Source organism: Pongo pygmaeus, chromosome 8 (genome assembly GCF_028885625.2).
Source record: "Pongo pygmaeus isolate AG05252 chromosome 8, NHGRI_mPonPyg2-v2.0_pri, whole genome shotgun sequence".
Lineage (NCBI taxonomy): Eukaryota > Metazoa > Chordata > Mammalia > Primates > Hominidae > Pongo > Pongo pygmaeus.
Window position 1 is genome coordinate 92,616,292 of NC_072381.2, and position 25,174 is coordinate 92,641,465.

At 38.8% G+C, this 25,174-nt stretch overlaps 1 protein-coding gene across 2 annotated transcripts in view; it reads left to right on the forward strand.

Moving 5' to 3' along the window:
* Positions 1–25,174, forward strand: part of MINPP1 (multiple inositol-polyphosphate phosphatase 1) — a 48,714-nt gene that overhangs the window by 19,402 nt on the left and 4,138 nt on the right. The gene's annotated exons all lie outside the window — the stretch shown is intronic.

A 25,174-nucleotide genomic window follows, 5' to 3' on the forward strand; every position in this document is an offset into this window, starting at 1 on the left:
CAGACATTGATGTTCTAGATGGTATCTTCTTCCAAAAGAAGGCTGTTTTGTCTACATTGAAAATCTGCTTAGTATAGTGACCTTCAGTTATCTTAGCTAGATCTTCTGGATCACTTGCAGTTTCTACATCAGGACTTGCTGCTTCAACTTACATTTTTGTGTTATGGAGATAGCTTTTTTCCTTAAACCTCATGAGCTAACCTCTGCCAGCTTCTAACTTTTCTTTTGCAGCTTCCTTATCTCTTAGCTTTTCTAGAATTTAGAGTTAGGGCCTTGCTGTGGATTAGGCTTTGGCTAAGGGGAATGTTGCAGCTGTTTGGATCTTCTACCAGACCACTGAAATTTTCCTCCTATCAGCAATAACATTCTTCCACTTTCTTATCATCCATGTGTTCACTGGAGTAGCACTTTTAATTTCCTCCAAGAACTTTTCCTTTGCATTCGTAGCTTGGCTAACTGACCCAAGAGACCTAGCTTTTGGCCTGTTTCAGCTTAGGACATGCCTTCCTCACTAAGCTTAATCATATCTAGCTTTTGAGTTAAAGTGAAAGATGTGTGAGTCTTGCTTTCATTTGAACACTTAGAGGCCATTGTAGGATTATTAATTGGCGTAATTTCAGTATTGTATCTCAGGGAATAGGGAGACTGGAGGAGAGGAAGGAGGATGGAGAATGGCTGGTCGGTGGAGGAGTCAGAACATATACAACATTTATCACTTAAATTTACCATCTTATATGGGTGGGGTTCATGGCACCCCAAAACAATTACAAAACTAACATAAAAGATCACTGATCACAGATCACCATAAGAGATATAACAATAGTAATAATAAAAAAAACTTTAAAATATTGTGTATTACTAAAATGTGATACATTACTAAAATGTGATACACAAAGTGAGCACATGCTGTTGGAAAAATTACACGGATGGCCTTGCTTAACTCAGGATTGCCACAAACCTTCCATTTGTGGCAAAATGCAGTATCTATGAAGCACAATAAATCAAAGCACAAGATGAGGTAATGCCTGTATCATATACAGTTTGCCTACTTAAAGTGCACAATTCAGTGTTTTAGTATATTCACAGAGTTGCACAACCATCACTACTGCAACTTTAGAACATTTTCATCATCTCAAAAAGAAACTATATGCTGTGCCTTAGCAGTCACTCTCCATTCACCCTCACTCTGCCATCCCCTGGCAACCACTAATATATTTTCTGTCTGCATGGATTGGCATATTCTGGACATTTCATATGAATGGAATGATATGTGGTTCTTTGTGACAGGCTTTTATGATTTAGCATCATATTTTTAAGGTTCTTCTATGTTGTACATGTAGCAGTAGCATGTATCATTCTTTTTCATGGCTGAATAATATTCCTTTGTATTACTATACCATGTTTTTGTTCATCTTACTTTCTTTTTTTTGCCTTTTTTAAAATTATACTTTAAGTTCTAGGGTACACATGCACAACGTGCAGGTTTGTTACATATGTATACATGTGCTATGTTGGTGTGCTGCACCCATTAACTCGTCATTTACATTAGGTATATCTCCTAATGCTATCCATTCCCCCTCCCCCTACCCCGTGACAGGCCCATGCCATGACAGGTGTGTGATGTCCCCCATCCTGTGTCCAAGTGCTCTCATTGTTCAGTTCCCACCTTTGAGTGAAAACATGCAGTGCTTGGTTTTCTGTGCTTGCAATAGTTTGCTCAGAATGATGGTTTCCAACTTCATCCATGTCCCTACAAAGGACATGAACTCATCCTTTTTTATGGCTGCATAGTATTCCATGGTGTATATGTGCCACGTTTTCTTAATCCAGTCTATCATTGATGGACATTTGGGTTGGTTCCAAGTCTTTGCTATTGTGAATACTGCCGCAATAAACATACATGTGCATGTGTCTTTATAGCAGCATGATTTATAATCCTTTGGGTATATACCCAGTAATGGGATGGCTGGGTGAAATGGTATTTCTAGTTCTAGATCCTTGAGGAATCACCACACTGTCTTCCACAGTGGTTGAACTAGTTTACAGTCCCACCAACAGTGTAAAAGTGTTCTCACATCCTCTCCAGCACCTGTTATTTCCTGACTTTTTAATGATTGCCATTCTAACTGGTGTGAGATGGTATCTCATTGTGGTTTTGATTTGCATTCTCTGATGGCCAGTGATGATGAGCATTTTTTCATGTGTCTTTTGGCTGCATAAATGTCTTGTTTTGAGAAGTGTCTGTTCATATCCTTCACCCACTTTTTGATTGGGTTGTTTAATTTTTTCTTGTAAATTTGTTTAAATTCTTTCTTTGTAGATTCTGGATATTAGCCCTTTGTCAGATGAGTAGATTGTAAAAATTTTCTCCCATTCTGTAGGTTGCCTGTTCACTCTGATGGTAGTTTCTTTTGCTGTGCAGAAGCTCTTCAGTTTAATTAGATTCCATTTGTCAATTTTGGCTTTTGTTGCCATTGCTTTTGGTGTTTTAATCATGAAGTCCTTGCCCATGCCTATGTCCTGAATGGCATTGCCTAGGTTTTCTTCTAGGGTTTTTATGGTTTTAAGTCTAACTTTTAAGTCTTTAATCCATCTTGAATTAATTTTTGTATAAGGTGTAAGGAAGGGATCCAGTTTCAGCTTTCTCCATATGGCTAGCCAGTTTTCCCAGCATCATTTATTAAATAGGGAATCCTTTCCCCATTTCCTGTTTTTGTCAGATTTGTCAAAGATCAGATGGTTGTAGATGTGTGGTATTATTCCTGAGGGCTCTGTTCTGTTCCTGTTCCATTGGTCTATATCTTTGTTTTGGTACCAGTACCATGCTGTTTTGGTTACTGTAGCCTTGTAGTATAGTTTGAAGTCAGGTAGTGTGATGCCTCCAGCTTTGTTCTTTTGGTTTAGGATTGTCTTGGCAATGCGGGCTCTTTTTTTGTTCCGTATGAACTTTAAAGTAGTTTTTTCCAATTCTGTGAAAAAAGTCATTGATATCTTAATGGGGATGGCATTGAATCTATAAATTACCTTGGGCAGTATGACCATTTCCACTATATTGATTCTTCCTATCCATGAGCATGCAATGTTCTTCCATTTGTTTGTGTTCTCTTTTATTTCCTTGAGCAGTGGTTTGTAGTTCTCCTTGAAGAGGTCCTTCCCATCCCTACAATTGTGAATGGGAATTCACTCATGATTTGGTTCTATGTTGAATAGGAGTGATGAGAGAGGGCATCCCTGTCTTGTGCCAGTTTTCAAAGGGAATGCTTCCAGTTTTTGCCCATTCAGTATGATATTGGTTGTGGGTTTGTTATAAATAGCTTTTATTATTTTGAGATATGTCCCATCAATACCTAGTTTATTGAGAGTTTTTAGCATGAAGGGCTGTTGAATTTTGTCAAAGGCCTTTTCTGCATCTATTGAGATAATCATGTGGTTTTTGTCTTTGGTTCTGTTTATATGATGGATTACATTTATTGATTTGCTTATATTGAACCAGCCTTGCATCCCAGGGATGAAGCCAACTTGATCATGGTGGATAAGCTCATCAGGGATATTGGTCTAAAATTCTTTTTTTGTTGTGTGTCTGCCAGGCTTTGGTATCAGGATGATGCTGGCCTCATAAAATGAGTTAGGGAGGATTCCCTCTTTTTCTGTTGACTGGAATAGTTTCAGAAGGAATGGTACCAGCTCGTCTTTGTACCTCTTGTAGAATTTGGCTGTGAATCCGTCTGGTCCTGGACTTTTTTTGGTTGGTAGGCTATTAATTATTGCCTCAATTTCAGAGCCTGTTATTGGTCTATTCAGGGATTCAGCTTCTTCTTGGTTTAGTCTTGGGAGGGTGTATGTGTCCAGGAAATCGTCCATTTCTTCTAGATTTTCTAGTTTGTTTGCATAGAGGTGTTTATACTATTCTCTGATGGTAGTTTATATTTCTGTGGGATTGGTGGTGATATCCCCTTTATCATTTTTTATTGCATCTATTTGATTCTTCTTTCTTTTCTTCTTTATTAGTCTTGCTAGCAGTCTATCAATTTTGTTGATCTTTTCAAAAACCCAGCTCCTAGATTCGCTGATTTTTTTTGAAGGGTTTTTTGTTCTCTATCTCCTTCAGTCCTGCTCTGATCTTAGTTATTTCTTGCCTTCTGCTAGCTTTTGAATGTGTTTGCTCTTGTTTCCGAGTTCTTTTAATTGTGATGTTAGGGTGTCAATTTTAGATCTTTCCTGCTTTCTCTTGTGGGCATTTAGTGCTATAAATTTCCCTGTACACCCTGCTTTAAATGTGTCCCAGAGATTCTGGTATGTTGTGTCTTTGTTCTCATTGGTTTCAAAGAACATCTTTATTTCTGCCTTCATTTCATTATGTACCCAGTAGTCATTCAGGAGCAGGTTGTTCAGTTTCCATGTAGTTGAGCGGTTTTCAGTGAGTTTCTTAATCCTGAGTTCTAGTTTGATTGCACTGTGGTCTGAGAGACAGTTTGTTATAATTTCTGTTCTTTTACATTTGCTGAGGAGTGCTTTACTTCCAACTATATGGTCAATTTTGGAATAAGTGTGATGTGGTGCTGAGAAGAATGTATATTCTCTTGATTTGGGGTGGAGAGTTCTGTAGATGTCTATTAGGTCTGCTTGGTGCAGAGCTGAGTTCAATTCCTGGATATCCTTGTTAACTTTCTGTCTCATTGATCTATCTGATGTTGACAGTGGGGTGTTAAAGTCTCCCATTATTGTTGTGTGGGAGTCTAAGTCTCTTTGTAGGTCTCTAAGGACTTGCTTTATGAATCTGGGTGCTCCTGTATTGGGTGCATATATATTTAGGATAGTTAGCTCTTGTTGAATTGATCCCTTTACTGTTATGTAATGGCCTTCTTTGTCTCTTTTGATCTTTGTTGGTTTAAAAGTCTGTTTTATCAGAGACTAGGATTGCAACCCTTGCTTTTTTTTGTTTTCCATTTGCTTGGTAGATCTTCCACCATCCCTTGATTTTGAGCCTATGTGTGTCTCTGCACATGAGATGTGTCTCCTGAATACAGCACACTGATGGGTCTTGACTCTTTGTCCAATTTGCCAGTCTGTGTCTTTTAATTGGAGCATTTAGCCCATTTACATTTAAGGTTAATATTGTTATGTGTGAATTTGATCCTGTCATTATGATGTTAGCTGGTTATTTTGCTCATTAGTTGATGCAGTTTCTTCCTAGCCTGGATTGTCTTTACAATTTGGCATGATTTTGCAGTGGCTGGTACTGGTTGTTCCTTTCCATGTTTAGTGCTTCCTTCAGGAGCTCTTGTAAGGCAGGCCTGGTGATGACAAAATCTTTCAGCATTTGCTTGTCTGTATTTATTTCTCCTGCACTTATGAAGCTTAGTTTGGCTGGATATGAAATTCTGGGTTGAAATTCTTTTCTTTAAGAATGTTGAATACTGGCCCCCACTCTCTTCTGGCTTGTAGAGTTTCTGCCTAGAGATCTGCTGTTAGTCTGATGGGCTTCCCTTTGTAGGTAACCCGATCTTTCTCTCTGGCTGCCCTTAACATTTTTTCCTTCATTTCAACTTTGGTGAATCTGACAATTATGTGTCTTGGAGTTGCTCTTCTCGAGGAGTATCTTTGTGGCGTTCTCTGTATTTCCTGAATTTGAATGTTGGCCTGCCTTGCTGGGTTGGGGAAGTTCTCCTGGATAATATCCTGAATAGTGTTTTCCAACTTGGTTCCATTCTCCCCATGACTTTCAGGTATACCAATCAGACATGTATTTGGTCTTTTCACATAGTCCCATATTTCTTGGAGGCTTTGCTCGTTTCTTTTTATTCTTTGTTCTCTAAACTTCTCTTTCCGCTTCATTTCATTCATTTGATCTTCAATCACTGATACCCTTTCTTGCACTTGATCGAATCAGCTACTGAAGCTTGTGCATGCATCACGTAGTTCTTGTGCCATGATTTTCAGCTCCATCAGGTCATTTAAGGTCTTCTCTAGGCTGTTTATTCTAGTTAGCCATTCGTCTAATCTTTTTTCAAGGTTTTTATCTTCTTTGCGATGGGTTCGAACATCCTCCTTTAGCTCGGAGAAGTTTGTTATTACCGATCGTCTGAAGCTTTCTTCTCTCAACTCGCCAAAGTCATTCTCCGTCCAGCTTTGTTCCATTGCTGGAACACAGAAACATTGAGGATATGTGTTTCTTTGGAGGAGAAGAGGTGCTCTGATTTTTAGAATTTTCAGCTTTTCTGCTCTGGTTTCTCCCCATCTTTGTGGTTTTGTCTACCTTTGGTCTTTGATGACAGTGATGTACAGATGGAGTTTTGGTGTGGATGTCCTTTCTGTTTGTTAGTTTTCCTTCTAACAGTCAGGACCCTCAGCTGCAGGTCTGTTGGAGTTTGCTGGAGGTCCACTCCAGACCCTGTTTGCCTGGGTATCACCAGCGGAGGCTGCAGAACAGCAAATATTGCAGAACGGCAAATGTTGCTGCCTGATCCTTCCTCTGGAAGCTTCGTCTCAGACGGGCACCCAGCCATATGAGGTGTCAGTCGGCCCCTACTAGGAGGTGCCCCCCAGTTAGGCTACTTGGGGGTCAGGGACCCCCTTGAGGAGGCAGTCTGTCTGTTCTCAGATCTCAAACTCCGTGCTGGGAGAACCACTACTCTCTTCAAAGCTGTCAGACAGGGATGTTTAAGTCTGCAGAAGTTTCTGCTGCCTTTTGTTCAGCTATGCCCTGCCCCCAGAGGTGGAGTCTACAGAGGCAGGCAGGCAGGCCTCCTTGAGTTGCAGTGGGCTCCACCCAGTTCAAGCTTCCTGGCGGCTTTGTTTACCTACCCAAGCCTCAGCAATGGCAGACACCCTTCCCCTAGCCTCACTGCTGCCTTGCAGTTCGATTTCAGGCTGCTGTGCTAGCAGTGAGCGAGGCTCTGTGGGCATGGGACCCTCCGAGCCAGGCACGGGATATAATCTCCTGGTGTGCCATTTGCTAAGACCATTGGAAAAGTGCAGTATTAGGGTAGGAGTGTCCTGATTTTCCAGGTACTGTCTGTCATGGCTTTCCTTGGCTAAGGGAATTCCCCGACACCTTGTGCTTCCTGGGTGGGGTGATGCCCCATCCTGCTTCGGCTCATGCTCCGTGGGGTACACCCACTGTCTGACAAGCCCTAGTGAGATGAACCTGCTACCTCAGTTGGAAATGCAGAAATCACCTGTCTTCTGCATGGCTCACACTGGGAGCTGTAGACTGGAGCTGTTCCTGTTCGGCCATCTTGGAACCTCCTCCTCATCTTGCTTATTTTCTTATAATTTGCTTATCTCACCTACAAATAAATTACAGAGGGAAAAATGCAACTAATTGAGCACTCTATTTTTGGTAGCTAGTAGCTGATGGTATTTTAATAAACTGAGAAGCTAATGAGGCGAATTTTCATGCATGGCTTGTAGTAGCAGGTGCAGTTCTGTGGTGTAGAGGCAATATGACATAGTAGGCAGATGCTTGGATTCGGTTTGACTCCTGGTCCTGCTTTATGGATGCTGCAGATTCCTCACTTTGGAAAAGAGGAATGAAGAATGCCTAGCCCTAATTTGAAAATTCAAAATACTCCAAACTCCAAAACTTTTTGAGCGCGGATGTGATGCAGCAAGTCGAAAATTCCACACCTGACCTCCTGTGATGGGTTGTAGTTGAAACTTTTAAAATTATTTAAAATATTGTATAAAATTACCTTCATGCTATGTGTGTAAGGTGTATATGGAACATAAATGAATTTCATGTCTAGACTTGGGTCCCATCCCCAAGATTATATATATGAAAATATTTCAAAATCTGAGAAAATTTGAAATCCAAAAGATTGATGGTCCTGAACATTTTGGATAAGGAATACTCAACCTATACCTCACCTGACTCATAGAATTGTGATAATCAAGTGAGATAATACTTATTAAAGCACTTAGTATAATATGATATACAGACATGGTATTGGTATTATATGTGATAGTTCTCTGGCCCAAACATGTCCTTAATGTCTTTTTCAGATATTCACACACCCTTCCCCTCCACCATCCCCGCCCCCCTTGGCAATTGTTCAAATAATGAAAACAAGTACTTTGTGAGACTTATCCTTTTCAAACTTTATGGCCTCATTTATTAAACTAACTTCCTTTTCATTGCAAGATGGAAAACATTTTTACTTCTTTTGGATGATTATGCTTTTTCTTGTGGCTTGAAAGGAAAATTCATTCAACAAAGCAGCTACTATGTTTATATGTCAGGCAGTGATGACTGAGGCAAAGTCATTGCACTGTGGCTCTTACAGTCTAGAGAAAATAAAAACATTTTATAAAAGCCATGTATAATGATATAACTGTTTGTGTAAGATTGTGAAACAATGTAAGAAGTTGAAAGAGAGAGTTTGACCCTTTAAGACGGGAAATCGTTTTGGCCGCTGCCTCTTGTTCTAACTGAAGAAGGAATCAACAAACACTGCTCAGCAGTGAGCGATGATGAAGAAACTGGCAGATGGTTTCCTGGGACCGGGTATCTCTGTACTAAAAGACTGATGAGGATTTTAAAAGATGCTTATTTTGCTGAATTAAGATTAAACCTTAAAATAGGAAAGGAGAATAAAGTACAGTTTGAGACTTCTATCAGGTTTCTCTCCTAAAAACAGATTGACTAGTGCTGTGAGAAGCACTTCTAAAGAAAATCAATATATGCTCAGCAAGGAGCAAGTAAGTTGTTTTTTGTTTGTTTGTTTTTAATTAATGGACTTTTAAAAGTAATTTTAGGTTCACAGCAAAATTGAGTAGAAGGTACAGAGAGTTCCTACTTACTGCTCTTCTCCACACATTGACAGTCAGGCACCAGTGTGGTAGAATTATAAGCTTTTAATAGAATGTTTATCTTTGTGTTTTTCCTGATCTCTTCTACCAAAACATTAGCCTTTTTTTTTTGTACATGACTTAAAATCCTTTTTTTAAATTTGGAATTAGAGTTTATAAATGAGTATTTTGACATTCATATTTTCTGGCAAAATGACTTTCACTTAATTCCCAAGTTCCCAGGCTATTTTTGCTTTCTCCATCCCACCCCTACCCCTTGTTGGAATGTTAATATGTATGCAGATTGTTTTTTGTTTATATTAACGTTAAATCAGGGACATTCTTCAGTGCCACTGAATTCTTTTTTCAACATAATTTTAATAGCATGGTTTTACTTCATGGAAAAAATGGAAGATTGCAAATTGTTAAATTTTCAGTTAAATATAACCGGCCCTTGAAATTCAGCTCGTTGCATTTTATTAGGAACTTGACTTTTATTTTCCTTTTTGCACCACCACTATAGTACTGGGATTAAAGTTAAAACCAGCAAATTTAAGCAGATATTTCTATTTAAGCAGCTGTGATTAGAAAAGCAGATTGAATTCACTGAAGAAATGAAGTATCTCCAGATTTTATTTTACTGTCTCCTTCCCCATAGATCTGTTAATATAATCTTTTTAGATTCGGGGAATTCAACAAGTTACTTCATGTTTTCTCAAAGTAAGATTTATTTTGGGTCTATAATTACTTGCCTCATGAGATCTTCCATTTTAAGTTAATTACTATAAAAATATTTTTTACTGTTACTAAATACCTCAACTCTCAGTGTTAACCTTTTTTTCTACCTTTTTGTTGGGTTTCAAATCATTGATATTTTCAGATTTCATAGTCTGTAAGGTGTGGCTTTTTAAAGCTGTGTAGTCCCATATTTTAACGTAAGATGGCAGCATTGAGATAAATGTGTAGTGACACCAAGTGATTTTAGTTATTTGGTCAATTAGCCCATTGTAACAGGGGAAACTTGCTGCTTTAAAGTTCTTAGAAATGTATGCCAATTTTAGGTCTTTTGCCAACTTTTTGAAGTCACAGTTCCATGGAGTTTAGCCAGGGGTATCAGGAATCTTTTCAATGCTAGGAATCTCTTTAGTGTTGAAAGATACTGGCTAAATATTTTCTTTTTTTTTTTTTGAGACAGAGTCTCACTCTATCCCCCAGGCTGGAGTGCAGTGACATCATCTCGGCTCACTGCAACCTCCACCTCCCAGGTTCAAGTGATTCTCATGCCTCAGCCTCCCAAGTAGCTGGGATTACAGGCGCCTGCCACCATGCCCAGCTAATTTTTATATTTTTAGTAGAGAGACAGGGTTTCGCCATGTTGGCCAGGCTGGTCTTGAACTCCTAACCTCAGGTGGTCTGCCTGCCTTGGCCTCCCACAGTGCTGGGATTACAGGATTACAGGGGTGAGCCACAGTGCCCCGCCACGTACTGGCTAAATATTAATAAGTAAAAGTTTATATAACTAGCCTGGCTGTACTCTGAATTCATATTCAAATGTCCAGCTGCCTTTTGAATAGACACTTTTTGACTATCATTAGATTGTAGGTCTATTAAGTAGTTATTCATTATTTCTGCACAATTATTTTACCTTTGTACATTTTTTAAAAAACTATTCTTGTTGAATTGTATCCAGTTTTGTAAGAATCACTCTTAAATCTATTGTCATATCTGTTCTTGTTATAGTTGGAGAGTATACCTACTCTGTGCTGACCCCAACAGTAGAACCGGGAGGCAAATCTTGTTTCAGTTACTATTTTAAAAAAAGAAACCTCACACACACAAAACCCTACAACTTTTTAATAACTGTTAAATCAGTAGAATAGGCTGTTTTGTGAAGTAGTAAGTTTCCTGTTTTGGAAATATGCTAGTTGAATCTGGATAACTGTGTCAGAGATTCTATAGAAGAAATGCTTCTACCACCTAACAGGTTAGGAAATTATTTCATGGCTCCATAACTAAAGGCTCAGTTCATTTCAATTTAGCAAGCAGTTTTTGAGCACATACAATGTGTGGTCACAGTGCTAGGCACTGGGAATACATAAACATGGATAAGAAGTTATACCAGCTACATCCAAGGGGCTCTCAGTCTAGTAAGGAAGATGTCTTAAGAAAGCAATTTAGTCAAAAGCGAAAGGATGCTTGGGAAAGTAAGTCATCTCTGCAGTTCATGGTAGTTGGAAATGGCTTCTGTGTGGATGTAAGATGTAAGGTGAGCCTTAATCATTGACACTGTAGTGTAATGGAATTTGCATTGGCATAGGATTATTAAAATTCAAATCCTTGTTCAGCGTTTCCTAACCAAAACTTTGTCATCTTTAAAATTCAGGTAATACTCATGTTTCAAGATGTTGAGAAGGTTGAGTGGAGTTATGTGTTCATGTATGTCTGCGTATCACACAAATACATGTAAAGACACATTTATCTTTTACCGCTATGCTTTACACAATTATTAAGTATTTTATTAATTGTTATTAATACCATCATGACAATCATTCCAGGCAAAATTTGGCTAGGGAAGAATAAGGAAGACATCAAGGAAGAAGAGTATTGAGCAAAGGCCTATGTGGGAATGAAAATGTAAAATGCCCAAGTTAATTTGATGATTTGAGTTAGACAGTGTTGGGAAATAAGCTGTTATATAGGGTGTTATCTATGCCAGAGAAAAACAGTATACTTTACCTGTCATCTAGATGCTGATTAAAAAGTTTTCCTGGCCGGGCGTGGTGGCTCAGACCTGTAATCCCAGCACTTTGGGAGGCCAAGGCAGGAGGATCGCTTGAGCCCAGGAGTTTGATACCAGCGTGGGCAACAGGGGTAATCCCTACCTCTACAAAAGAAAAAGAAAAAATTAGCCAGGCGTGGTGGCATGTGCCTGTAGTCCCAGCTACTCGCGAGGCTGAGATGGGAGGATCACCTGAGCCTGGGAGCTCGAGGCTAGGGTGAGCCGTGATCGTGCCACTGTATTGCAGCTTGGGCAACAGAGCAAGACCCTGTCTCTAAATAAATAAATAAATAAAATAAGATTGTTCGTATTTCTGCTTTAGTTATTCGTGTTAATTTTAAACAAGTTCCACGTATTCTGAGGTTTACACTTAAACATCTCTCTCCTTAATTAGAACATAGACAAGTAAAATCTATTGTTATTTTTCAAGAATATTTGGACAAATCTATTGAAATAAATATACAGCGTTTTCCAGGTTATCTTTGATAACTCACTATGTTCAGGTTATTTGGCTGGCAACAGAGGGTATATGCAAAGATGAATGCATTGAAATTGTCTCCAAACTCAAAGTTTAGAGAACACGTATAATAGCACTAAAACAGATAAAAACAAAATTACTGAGAGAGAATTAATTTGAACTCTTTGGGGTTTGGTAAAGGCTTTATGAGGAGTCTTTGAAGTAGGCTACCAAAGACTTTTCTTTCACTAATCTCAGCATATCAGCTCTTAGTAATTGTTTTGATGTGTTTTTTAATAACTTGATTGAGGTATAATTCATGTAAACTGTACATATTTAAAGTGTACAGTTTGGTCAGTTTTTACATATATATATATATATGCCCATGAAACCATCACCATAATCAAGGTAAAATATCCATCACATCCAAGTTTCTTTGTGACCCTTTCTAATTCACTTTCTACCCCATTTTCAGGTAACCACTGATACGCTTTCTGTCACTATACATTAAGTTGTATTTTCTAGGATTTTATATAATGGAATCATCGTGAATTTTTTTTTGTTGGGCTTCTTTCACTCAGCATAGTGAAACACTCAGCATAGTGTTGCTGATGAATCTAATAGTTCATTCCTTTTTAAGACCAACTAGTGTTCTGTTATATAGCTCCATCACCATTTGTTCACCTTTTGATGAACATTTGGTTGTTCACAGTTTTAAGGCTATTGCAAATAATGCTTCTGAATATTTGTGATCTTTGTATGTTATGTTTTGATTTCTTGGGAACCTACCTAATTAGATGAAATGGCTGAGTCTTAAGTAGGTGTATTTTTCACTTTTTTTTTTTTTTTGAGACAGAGTCTCACTCTGTTGGCCAGGCTGGAGTGCAGTGGCACGATCTTGGCTCACTTCAACCTCTGTCTCGTGGGCTCAAGCAGTTCTCCTGGCTCAGCCTCCCAAGAAGCTGGGATTACAGGCATGTGCCACCACGCCCAGATAATTTTTGTATTTTTAGTAGAGATGGGGTTTCATCATGTTGGCCAGACTGGTCTCGAACTCCTGACCTCAGATAATCCGCCCACCTTGGCCTCCCAAAGTGCTGGGATTACAGGCATGAGCCACTGTGCCCGGCCGTATTTTTCACTTTTTAAGAAACTGCCAAACTTTTCCCACCAATGTATGAGAGTTTCAGTTGTTCCACATCCTGCCAACGCTTCATATGGCAGGTCTTTTTAATTTTAACCATTCTAATGGGTGTGTAGTAGTACTTTGTTGTTGTTTTAGTTTGCATTTTCATAATGATTAGTGATACTGAGCATCTTTTCATGTGCTTATTTACATCTATATGTCTACTTTGGTGAAGTCTTTATTTTGTCTGCTTTTTAACTGGGTTATCTTTATTACTGTTCTCTGTGTGTGTGTGTGTGTGTGTGTGTGTGTGTGTTGTCTAGGTACAAGTCCTTTGTCAGATTTATGCTCTAGAAATATATTCTCTTAGTCTATGGTTTGCCTTTTTTAAAATATATATATATATTAATGGACTGATTTTGCCCCATTATTGAGGCATTTCACCCTGAGTATTTATATGCACCCTGTGTATTTTGAGGTTTTCCCACTCTGGCTTATGTGAAAACTATTCTGGTTTTTTTTGTGTTAGCTTTGGGAATTTTTTTTTTCTTTTTTTAGACGGGGTCTCACTCTGTTACCCAGGCCAGAGGACAGTGGTGCGATCATAGCTCACTACAGCCTCAACCCCCCAGGCTCAGGCAATCCTCCCACCTCAGCCTCCAGGTAGCTGCGACCACATGCATATACCACCATGCCTGGCTAATCCTTAAAAAATTTTTAATACGTGGAACTTATTTTTATTTATTTATTTATTTTTACTTCTTTCTCACTGTGTTGCCCAGGCTGGTCTCCTGGTGGGCTCAAGCAGTCCTTTCCCTCTGCTTCTGGAGTCACTGGGATTATAGATAGGAGTAATCTGTAATTAGCTCTGCTAATTTTTTTTTTTTAACCTATTCGTTTTCATTGTTTTTTCTCCGGGATTTGGATAGTTTTCTCATATGCATGTGCTGTTCAGTGCCAGCTGAAAATTTAAGGGAGCCCCTGCTGGTCTGCAGCACTCTCTTCTCAGGTACTCCTGCTGTGAATTCAGCCAGTGTGGCCCCCCTAAATCTTCACTCCCATCTCAGCTGCTCAGGGCGACTTCCCGAGCTGTTTGGGCATCTCCTCCCTGTGCCATAGTCTGGAAACTCGGCAGTAAGCTGGGGCAGTTGTTGGAGTCACCTCCTTTGCCTTCCTTTTCTCATACTGTGACTATTGTTGAGTGTCTGAAACTTTGTATGTTTTGTTCAACTTTCTGGTACTTTAAGGTAGGACAGTAAATCTGGTCCCTATTACTCCATCTTGACTGAAAGTGGAAACTGTTTCAGTGTATTTTTGCTTAAGGAAGAAAAATGTCATACTTGAGTCATTTTAGTTCTTGATTTATGTTAAACTGTTGGATTGGTGCTTCTCCAAATACTCACTGGAACTGATGTTTCAATTAGATGTGGAAGACTTAACAACAAATTTTTTTCTGGTAATTTTCTTCCCAAAGCATCTGGCAGTTCATATTGCTTATTTGTATACTTACATAAATATGGGAATTATATGAGTTGTGTAAAGCTGTATTTGATATTCCTGGATCATGTTTAAAAACATACTTTGCATAACATCAATTGAGTGTGAAATGTGAATTAAGAGCTTAGAAAGATCTAGCTGAATACATTTGGGGGGAAAACATGCAATTATTAGTTGTTTTTCTGGTTGAGCTTTTTGAATAACTTGAAGTAGTTGCTTTGTATCCTTTATCTACTTTGAACACACACATAGTTATCAACCCTCATTAAAAGACAGGATTTTAGACTTAAACTTTGTTTTTGGTTGAAGACATAATAAAATCTCCTCACCAGTTTCTGTAAGTAAAAGGAGGGGTGTAATTTGGAGAACTGCAGTAATCCTCTTAATCATTTTCGCGCTGTTATTCCTAAAATAAGAAGGGTTGACCAGATCTCAAACCTAAAACATTATGATTCTGTATATTTCTATCCAGACATTTATATAGATTACTCATTTGCTTTCATATATTTGTATTAATAGTTTACATTTTCAAGCAAAATATGTATCTTTTCAAGTGGTTTTGTCACTTTTTGGAAAATGCAACATTCCAAGTTTAATGCATTTTTATCAGGGAGAGAGCAGAGTTAAAGGTGTAATTCCTTTTCTTTGGGATACTTCTGCCAAGAGTCTCAAAGAAAGAATAGTCATTACAATTACTATTGTAGTCATTACAATGTAATGGGGGATGTAAGTTAATTTGAGAACTATGACTAGTTGGATCAGAATGCAGAACATCTGAATTTTTCTTAATTTGGTGTTAAATATTCATTCTGCTTAGACATTTTAAATATAGTATTAGGACAAAATTATCAGACATTTGTGGAATATGACTCTGGGGATATAAACCAATATGGGACAGAATTATAGACACATTATTCCTCAGGATGTCACATTGTAATATAATATATAGCACAGGGATTCTTGGGGTATAGAGTCCGAAATCCCAAAACTATATTCAAGTTTTTATGGACCACATGCCTTTCTTTAGTACGAAGTTCCATTTTCTTAGATTCTCAGATAGTTTCATGTCCTTCGTGAAAGTTAAGAACCACAGATGCAGTGAGGATTGAGTGATTGCCTTGGCAGCCCTCCTTTAAAAAACATTTACCTCTTCCTGTATTTTTTGCTTGTTTGTTTTGAGACAGGGTCTTACTCTGACACCCTGGAGTGCAGTGGCATGATCATGGCTTATTGCACCCTCGACTTCCTGGGCTCAAGTGATCGTCATACCTCAGCCTCCCAAGTAGCTGGGACTACAGGCATGCACCCCAGCGCCTGGCTAATTTTGTGGGGGTTTTTTGTAGACACAAGGTCTCTCCATGTTTCCCAGGCTAGTCACAAACTCCTGGGCTCAAGCAGTTCTCCCATCTGAGCCTCCGAAAGTGCTGGGATTACAGGCGTGAACCACCACGCCCAGCTTATTCTTCTGTTAAAGGAAAAACTTGGTCCTTTCTGTCATGGTATCCTGAACCTCACAACTCTGTTTATTGAATGGTAGTGACAAAGCCACATGAGACCATAGATAAAATATAGCAATCTTTATGCTCTTAGCAATCTTATGACAAAATATATGCAGGGGTTTTATATAAGAAGAGCATAATTATGAGTGTCAACTGAGAAGGAATTCGTTTCACATTTGTTCTCTTTTTTGCCCTTCTATACCTACATGCCTGTGTTTCTCTCTCTTTCTCCTCTCTGTCAGTCTCTCTCCTCTCTCTGTCTCTCTCTCTCTCTCACACACACCCACACACACACACTTTCTTACTCCCTCATTCAGTCATATACACATACTCATACCCGTTTATTGTTGCCAGTATTTTGGGCTTATTCATAGACCAGCTTTGGTTTGTTGGAGAAGGTTGGAAGTGAAACCAGAAAAGTTGTCATACCGTCTTTGTGATTTTGGTGTATTCAAGGAGAACCTGGAGATTTGGTTCCTTCAAATAGTGATTGGGTATATACTAACTGGAGTTCCTAGGAGATGGTTTAAGAACCAGATTGGACTCTTTTAAGATTAACTCTAAATTGTGACACAGGGCAAAGAGCAGCATGTTCATAGACTTGGAACCAAATCACTTCTTCATAGAAATTAGTGATTTACTTTATACAGTCCTGGCACATACCTTTAATGGCTTCTGGTAAAAATTGGATCATAAATAAATACTTTTGTGAATTTGTTTTTTGGTGTTTAAAAGTTATAAAAACAAACAAACCCTATTGTATATGTGCACACACACAAACTCCACAGCTGTCTCAGCTTCCACCAGTTGAAGGTATCCAAGTCTCCATTTTTGGTGTCTATATATTTGCAATAGAAACATAATATGTTTTTCCATTTGACACTATGCTACTTAACTTTGTCAAAGAAAATAGAAATGTGAGTAATCCTTATAAATGGGCAAACACAGCTGTTTAAGAAGGATTATATATTAGCTCTTTGGAAGCTCTTTTGGTCATAGATAATTACCTGGAGGCAGTTGTTTTTTTATATACCTGAGTTTGATATTTTGCCAGTTGAGTTTCAAACAATGAAGTAGAAATTCGTTTATACATTGCTTAGTCATTCTTGTTTATAAGAAGAGCATTCTGAAATTCTTAACTATGAATGGGACCTTGATTTGAACCATATAGTTTAAAATGCCTGAAAAATTATTGGCTAAGTCCTCTTGAATTGTATACCTCATGATTATGAGTTAGATGTTTTACTTATTCCTTCTTTGGGAGTTGTTTGGAAAAAACTCAAACCCTGTTTTTCCTCTGCCTTCACACCAACACAACAGTAGTCAACACAGCTTCCGCGTTAGTCCATTCTTGCATTGCTATAAAGAAATACCTGAGGCTGGGGAAGAGACACTTAATTGGCTCACAGTTCTGCAGGTTGTAAAAGCATGGCTCCAGCATCTGCTTCTGATGAGGGCCTCAGGAAGCATACAGTCATGGTGGAAGAGAAAGGGAGCCAGTGTACCACATGGTGAGAGCAGGAGTGAAAGTGAGAGAAGGAAGAGGTCCCAGGCTCCTTTACACAACCAAATCTCATATGAGCTAACTGAGCAAGAACTGACTTATCACCAAGGGGATGATGCTAAACCATTTGAGAGGGATCCTCCCCCATGTCCCAGTCTCTTCCCACCAGGCCCTACCTCCAACATTGGAAATCACATTTCAACATGAGATTGGGAGGGGACAAACATCCAAACCATATCATTCCAACCCTGGCCCCCCAAATCTCATATCCCCACATTTCAAAATACAATCATGCCTTCACAATAGTTCCCCAAGTCTTAACTCATTCCAGCATTAACTCAAAAGTCCCAAGTCTGAAGTCTACAAAGTCTCATCTGGAGATGAGTTTCTTCCACCTGTGATCCTGTGAGATCAGAAATGAGTTATTTACTCCCAGGATACAGTGGTAGTAGACATTTGGTATACCTCCCATTCCAAAAGGGAGAAATCAGCCAAAAGAAAGGGGCAGTAGGCTCCATGCAAATCTGAAACCCAGCAGGGCAGTTGTTAAATCTTTTTTTCTTTTTCTTTTTCTTTTTCTCTCTCTTTTTTTTTTTTTTTTTAAACAGAGTCTCACTCTGTTGGCCCAGGCTGCATGATCACAGCTCACTGCAGCCTTGACCTCTCTGGCACAAGCCAGCCTCCCACCTCGGCCTCCCAAGTAGCTAGGACCTCAGGAGTGCACCACCATGCCTGGCTAATTTTTGTATTTTTAGTAGAGACGGGATTCCGCCATGTTGGCCAGGTTGGTCTTAACCTCCTGAGCTCAAGTGATCTGCCCACCTCAGCCTCCCAAAGTGCTGGGATTACGGGTGTGACCCGCTGTGCCAAGCCAGTCTTTAAATCTTAAAGCTCCAAAACAATTTCCTTCTTGTCATGTGAAACCTGTTTCCCCTTTGCCTTCCGTCGTGATTGTAAGCCTCCTGAGGCCCTCCCCAGAAGCAGATGCTAGAGCCACGCTTCCTGTACAGCCTGCAGAACTGTAAGCCAAAATACACTTGTTTTCTTTATAAATTGCCCAGTCTCAGGTATTTCTTTATAGCATTGCAGAAATGGACTAACACAGAAAATTGATACCAAGGCATGGGGCACTGCTATAAAGATACCTGAAGATGTGGAAGTGGCTTTGGAACTGGGTAAAAGGCAAAGGCTGGAAGAGTTTGGAGGGCAAAGAAGACAGGAAGATGAAGAAAAATTTGGAACTTCTGAGAGACTGGTTAAATGGTTGTGAACAAAATGCTGATAGCGATATGAACAGTGAAGTCCAGGCTGATGAGGTTCCAGATGGAAGTGAGGATGTTATTGGGAACTAGAGCAAATGTTACCCCTGTCACATCCTAGCAAAGAACCTGGCTGTACTGTGTGCCCTAGGGATACCCTCATCAGTTTTTCCTCATTCAAGATGTGGCCTGGCTGCTTCTAACAGCCTAAGATCTAATATGGGAGCAAAGAAATGACTTAAAATTAGAACTTATATACAAAAGGGAAGCAGAGTTTAAAAGTTTGGAAAATTTTCAGTTGAGCCATGTGGTAGAGAAAGAAAAAGTATTTTCAGGAGAAGAATCCAAGCAGGCTGTGGAGCAACCACCTGAAAAAGAGGTTATCATGGCCAGGGCACAGTAGTTCATGCCTGTTAATTCCAGAACTTTGAGAGGTCAAGGAAGGAGGATCACTTGGGCCCAGGAGTTCAAGACCACCCTGGGCAACAAAGTGAGACCTCATCTCTACAAAAAATAAAATAATTAGCTGGGTATGGTGGTGCATGCCTGTAGTCCCAGCTACACGGGGGCAGAGGTGGGAGGACTGTTTGAGTCTGAGGGATCAAGGCTGCAGTGAGCTATGATCACTAAAATGAGTTTGGTCATTTCTAAGACACTGGATTATAAGACATTAAAAGAAGATGTTTTAAGTTAGTATTATATCCAGGTAAGGTTTCTTAAGAATAAATTTTTTAAAAAGAAAACAAAGTTTTATGAGAGAAAGGGGAGGCCCCAGACTCTTAAACAACCAGATTTCATGTGAACTAACAGAGAAGTCACTCATCACCAAGGGGATGGCACTAAGCCATTCAAGAGGGATCCGTCCCCATGATTCAGTACCTCCCACTAGGTCCCACCTTCAACGTTGGGGATCACTTTTCAGCATGAGATTTGGAGGAGACAAACATCCAAACTGTATCAACTTCTGTGACCCAGTGTTGGGGGATGGGGGTTCCCCACCAATAAGCAGCAGACACCAGCTAATTATCCTCTAATTTTGACACTATCTGCGTGGATGTAGCATCAGATCTCACAAGTTGAGGACTCAATCCCCAAGATTGCCCCCTGCCCTTTTCAGACACCAGTCATAAGTCTGGGCCTCTGGAACACCTGACTGACTGGCTTCAAGTTGGGGTTTTCACAGCCCCCTCTTTGGGTTCACTTAATTTTCAGAAGTGGCTCACAGAGCTCAGGAAAACATGTTTACCAGTTTAGTATAAAAGATATTACAGAGGATACAAATGACACATAAAATGAGGTATAGGGAAACGGATGTGGAGCTTCCATGCCCTCCCAGGGCCACACCACCCTCCAGGAACCTCCACATTTTCAGCTGTCCATAAGCTCTCCAAACCCTGTCCTCTTGGTTTCTTATGGAGGCCTCATTACTTAGACATGATTAATTAAACTATTGGCCATTGGTGATCAACTTGACCTTTAGCCCCTCTCCCTCTTCCCTGAGGTTGAGGGATGGGCTTGAAAATCCTAACCCTGTAATCATGCCTTTGCCTTTTTGCTGACCAGCCACATCCTGAAGCTATCAATCAACATGAGCATACAAAAAGACAGCACTTTGGAGATTTCAAGGATTTTAGGAGTTTTGTACCAGGAAACGGGAACAAAGACCAAATATATATTATATTTCACAATATCATTGAAACCTTAAGAAAGAAGCCTCTCTCCTTTCTTACGGAGTCTAGAGGAATAAAGATAATAATAAAGATTACTTTATTTATGAATAGTAATACTTTACAAAGTAATCTTTATTATCTTTATTCTAGTTTGACGTTGAACCATTAAAGGTTACTAAGTTGAATTCAGGCTGAGAAAAACAAAATAGCAAAGAAAAACATTTATGTTTAAGATTTTAGTGATTTATATTCTGAGATGTTATGTAATGGAAATACTTTTGAGATAAAGCAAAAAATACTTAACATTCTTTTAGTTGTTGCAACTTATTTAAGGGTGTGCGTAATTCTTACCCTTGAAACCTCAACCTAGACATTTAGTGAATTCTGTTTTTGAAATGGGAAAATCAAGAATAAAGTCAGATTTTAAAAATTGTATAAAACATGTAGTTGCTAAAATGTAATTTTAAGTCCTCCTTAGGGTTTCAGTTTTATGAACCCTATGTCCTCCTTAAGGTTTCATGAAACCTCCTTAGGGTTTCATGTTGATAGCATATTATATGAAATATTATGGCAGTTTTTTCTATTTTATAAGCTGTTTTTCTCTGAGATAAAATTTCTCTAAGCGGGATTTTTAATAGTCAAGTTTCTTGACTTTTTTTTAAAAAAGACGTAAACCAAACCAAGTATATTCTTACCTGTGTCCAGTGAAGATTTGTGTACATACATTTAGGAGTGATTTATACATATGTCTTGAAGTGATAATTTGTTTTAGGTGACTATATGTTTTATACATGTTTGTGTTACACTTTACCAGTAGTGATATTGTCAAGCAAAAAAATTATGCAGCATCATAAAATTAACTTTTGTTTTCTTTTTAAAAAATTTATTCTTAAGAAACCTTACCTGGACATAATACTAACTTAAAATATCTTCTTTTAATATGTCTTATAATCCAGTGTCTTAGAAATGACCAAACTCATTTTAGTTATATCTAGGAAATCAAAGGTAAAGATGGAGAGATTGATTGGCAAGGAGAGGAGGTTCATGAATTGAGAGTAGAATGTGTAAGAAACATGAAATAGATCACATCGAGTCTGGATACAACCTCAGAATCCTTCTCAATGCAGTGTTCCAAATAGCTATTAATTACTGATTGGAGATTTGGCCCAGATATTGGTTTTATGACTAAAAATTGTCATTTATTGACATATTCTCTTTCTTCTAAGCAAGAGTAAAAATTTAGATGCATACACCCTTGTCGTTGTTCATCTGCTTAGAGGCTTACATCATTAGTGATCATGTCATAGGGCAAAATTGGGATTCAGCCCCAGAGGCCACATGGTTCTTGGCTTCATGGAGGCAAGAATTCAAGAGTGAGCCAAAAGAGGAGAGTGAAAGCAAGTTTATTAAAAAGTAAAGGAATAAAAGGGAGGCTGCCACATAGGCAGAGTAGCCTTGAGGGCTGCTGGTTGGCTATTTTTTATGGTTATTTATTAATCGTATGCTAAACAAGGAGTGGATTATTCATGGGTTTTCTGGGAAAGGGTAGGGAATTGTCGGGACCAAGGGTTCGTTCCCTTTTTAGACCTTATAGGGTAACTTCCAGGAGTTGCCATGGCATCTGTAAACTGTCACGGCACAGATGGGAGTGTCTTTTAGCATGCTAATGTATTCTAATTAGCACATAATGAGCAGTGAGGATTATTGAGGATGAGCAGAGGTCACTGTCTTTGCCCTCTTGATTCGGGCTGGTTGTGGCTGGCTTCTTTACCACATCCTGTTTTATCAGCAGGGTCCTTGTGACCTGTGTCTTGAGAAACATGTTCTGCCGAACTATCTCAATCAGCTTTTTATAGAACTGTGCTTTTCATTGAATATTTTTTTCTTATTGCATGTTCATTTCAGATGAAAAACCTGAGAAATGTGGTCTTCGCCTTTGCATTGTTGGAAAAGAATTGATGCCTTATTTAAGAAACAATCAGCTGGGCGTGGTGGCTCACACCTATGATCCCAGCACTTTGGGAGGCCGAGGTGAGAGCATCACTTGGGGCCAGGAGTTCAAGACCAGCTTGGGCAACAAGCTAAGACCCCGTTTCTACAAAAAAAAATTTAAAAATGAGTTGGGCGTGGTGGTGCGCTCCTGTGGTCCTAGTTACTTGGGAGGCCTACGTGGGAAGAGCGCTTGAGCCCAGGAGGTCGAGGCTGCAGTGAGCCGTGATCACACCATTGTATTCCAGCCCAGGTGACAGAGCGAGCTCCTGTATCTTTAAACAAAAACAAGGAAAAAAATATCATTTTTAAAAAATTTTGCGGGATTTTACATGTGCTTTTGCCAAATTGCATGTTGCTGAAGAGTGTTACTAAGCACTGACAACAGAGTCTTCCTCAGTCAGTATGTCGAAATACTATGTTTCTTCCCACAAATAAGAACTGATTTGATTTTAAATGATTTTTTTTTTTTCCGAAACAGATTCTCGCTCTGTCACCCGGGCTAGAGTGCAGTGACGCGATCTCGGCTCACTGCGACCACCGCCCCCTGGGTCAAGTGATTCTTCTGCCTTAGCCTCCTGAGTAGCTTGGACTACAGTCATGTGCCACCACACCCAGCTAGTTTTTTTGTATATTTGATAGAGATGAGATTTTACTAGGTTGGCCCACCTGTTCTCAAACTCTTGGCCTCAAGAGATCTGCCCATGGCCTCCCTAAGTGCTGGGATTACTTGATTTTAAATGATTTTAATCAGCAATGGTTTGAAAGTAAATTTAAGTGACTAAGAAGTGACTAAGTTCCTAAATTATTTACTCTACTCCTCATAAACAAGTATTTTCTTATAAAAGGCATTAAGGTTTTTCCAAGTAAAATTTTTTGGTATAAATTGTTTCCGTACAATTTAATTTGTGGTATACCTGTGGTTTTGCTTTTGCATTTGGATCTTTAGCACTTTTGGATATCTGATGAATTTTAAAATATGCTATTCAATGAAATGAGTTTGTTACTTGATACCGTGTTTACTTTTAGAATAAAGTGTTAGGTACTAATATTTTAGGAGAACTGACTTGAACTCATCTCCTGGATTCTAAACTCAGCACACCACTAATTTGTGTGCTGGGTCACTTCACTGCTAGAACTGCTGTGGCTCTTGCCGCCACTGTGGCTGTTTGCTATCACAGATTGATCGATGGCTCTGTGGCAAACACTACCATAGAGCCATCGATCAATATGTGATAGCAAATATGCGAGTATTTTTCTGTTGCTCAAATCCAACAGCTTTGCAAGGGAAGTAGCTTATCTTCATTCGGCAGGAATGAAGCCTGAGAGAGATTGAGTAATTTGCCCTAAAATTTGCTCATAACTAAGTTATGCCCTCTAGCTTTCAAGCTTCTTAGTTTTTCCCTCTCTAAAAGGGTATGATAGAACCTGTCTCATAGGGTAAGCAATTACTTTGCTAAGGCTACAATGAGCAGCATTTCTGTTTTAAGACTTAGTAGGAGTGTATTCATGACCCAGCTCAAACACCACCTCCTCAGCAAAGCGCATTCAATTCTTCCTTAGACAGAAGGATTTGTTCTCTGGGTTTCTCTAACAGACACATGCGAATCTGCAAGAGCCAGAAATGTTTCATTTGTGTTTTTGTTCTTTTATCCCACTGTTCTTCTCCCCTCCCCTCCCCCTCCAAGAAGAAGAAACTAGCATGGTGCCTGGCACTTGGCATGAAATGACAGGGCCTGTCACATCTAACAAATTAACCAAATGGATCTTTTGAAAAGTCTCTTCTTTATTACGTTTTGGAAAATTGAGTGCGCTAATTTGCCCAGGGCCTTTTGTATGAATATGAGCATCATCAGCTAGCGGCTTTTTCTTAAGTAGAAAGCTACGTTAAGTCACAAAGGGTAAAAGTAGAAAAATAATTATTATGAATGAAATTGTGCTCTTTTTTAATACTTTTCATTATCACAAACTTAAAATATTTATACTTGGTTATTGTAAAAATATATAAATTATAAAAATAAAATTATAAGTGTTTTATTCCCTATAGGCACATTTCAATTTCTAAGCAAAATCTTGTTCTTGCTTTTAATGGCTCTACTTTTTTAGAACTATTACCCTTGTCTTATTATTGTTTTACTAGTGCATTTAACTACACCTTTAAGATATTGGGGGGTTTTTTTGGTGTGTTTCAAATTTGTATAATAGACATTGCTCTATGTAAGAAGATAATCAATACTTATGGACTTTATCAAAAGTTAGTACTTTTCCTTCCTATTGAAAATTGTCTGGAATTCTAAGATACAATTTTAAAACAAATTGGATTCATCAAATGGTAGAAGACAGTAATTTATTTCTGATGGAATGGTTTACTGTGAGAATCTAATATATAAACTTCCTTGATTTCCCATAAAACTTCCAATAAGCATTTTTAAGTATAATTTTCCTCAAATTTCTTGTGAAGAATTTACTGATTTTAACATATCACTGACAGTAAGGCAGTAAAAAAAGGGGGGAAGGTGTTTACTGCCTTTTGTATAAACCCAAGGAACCTTGAAATTTACAACTTAAATTTGAGTCACAGTCTAGATTTCATTTCTTCTATAG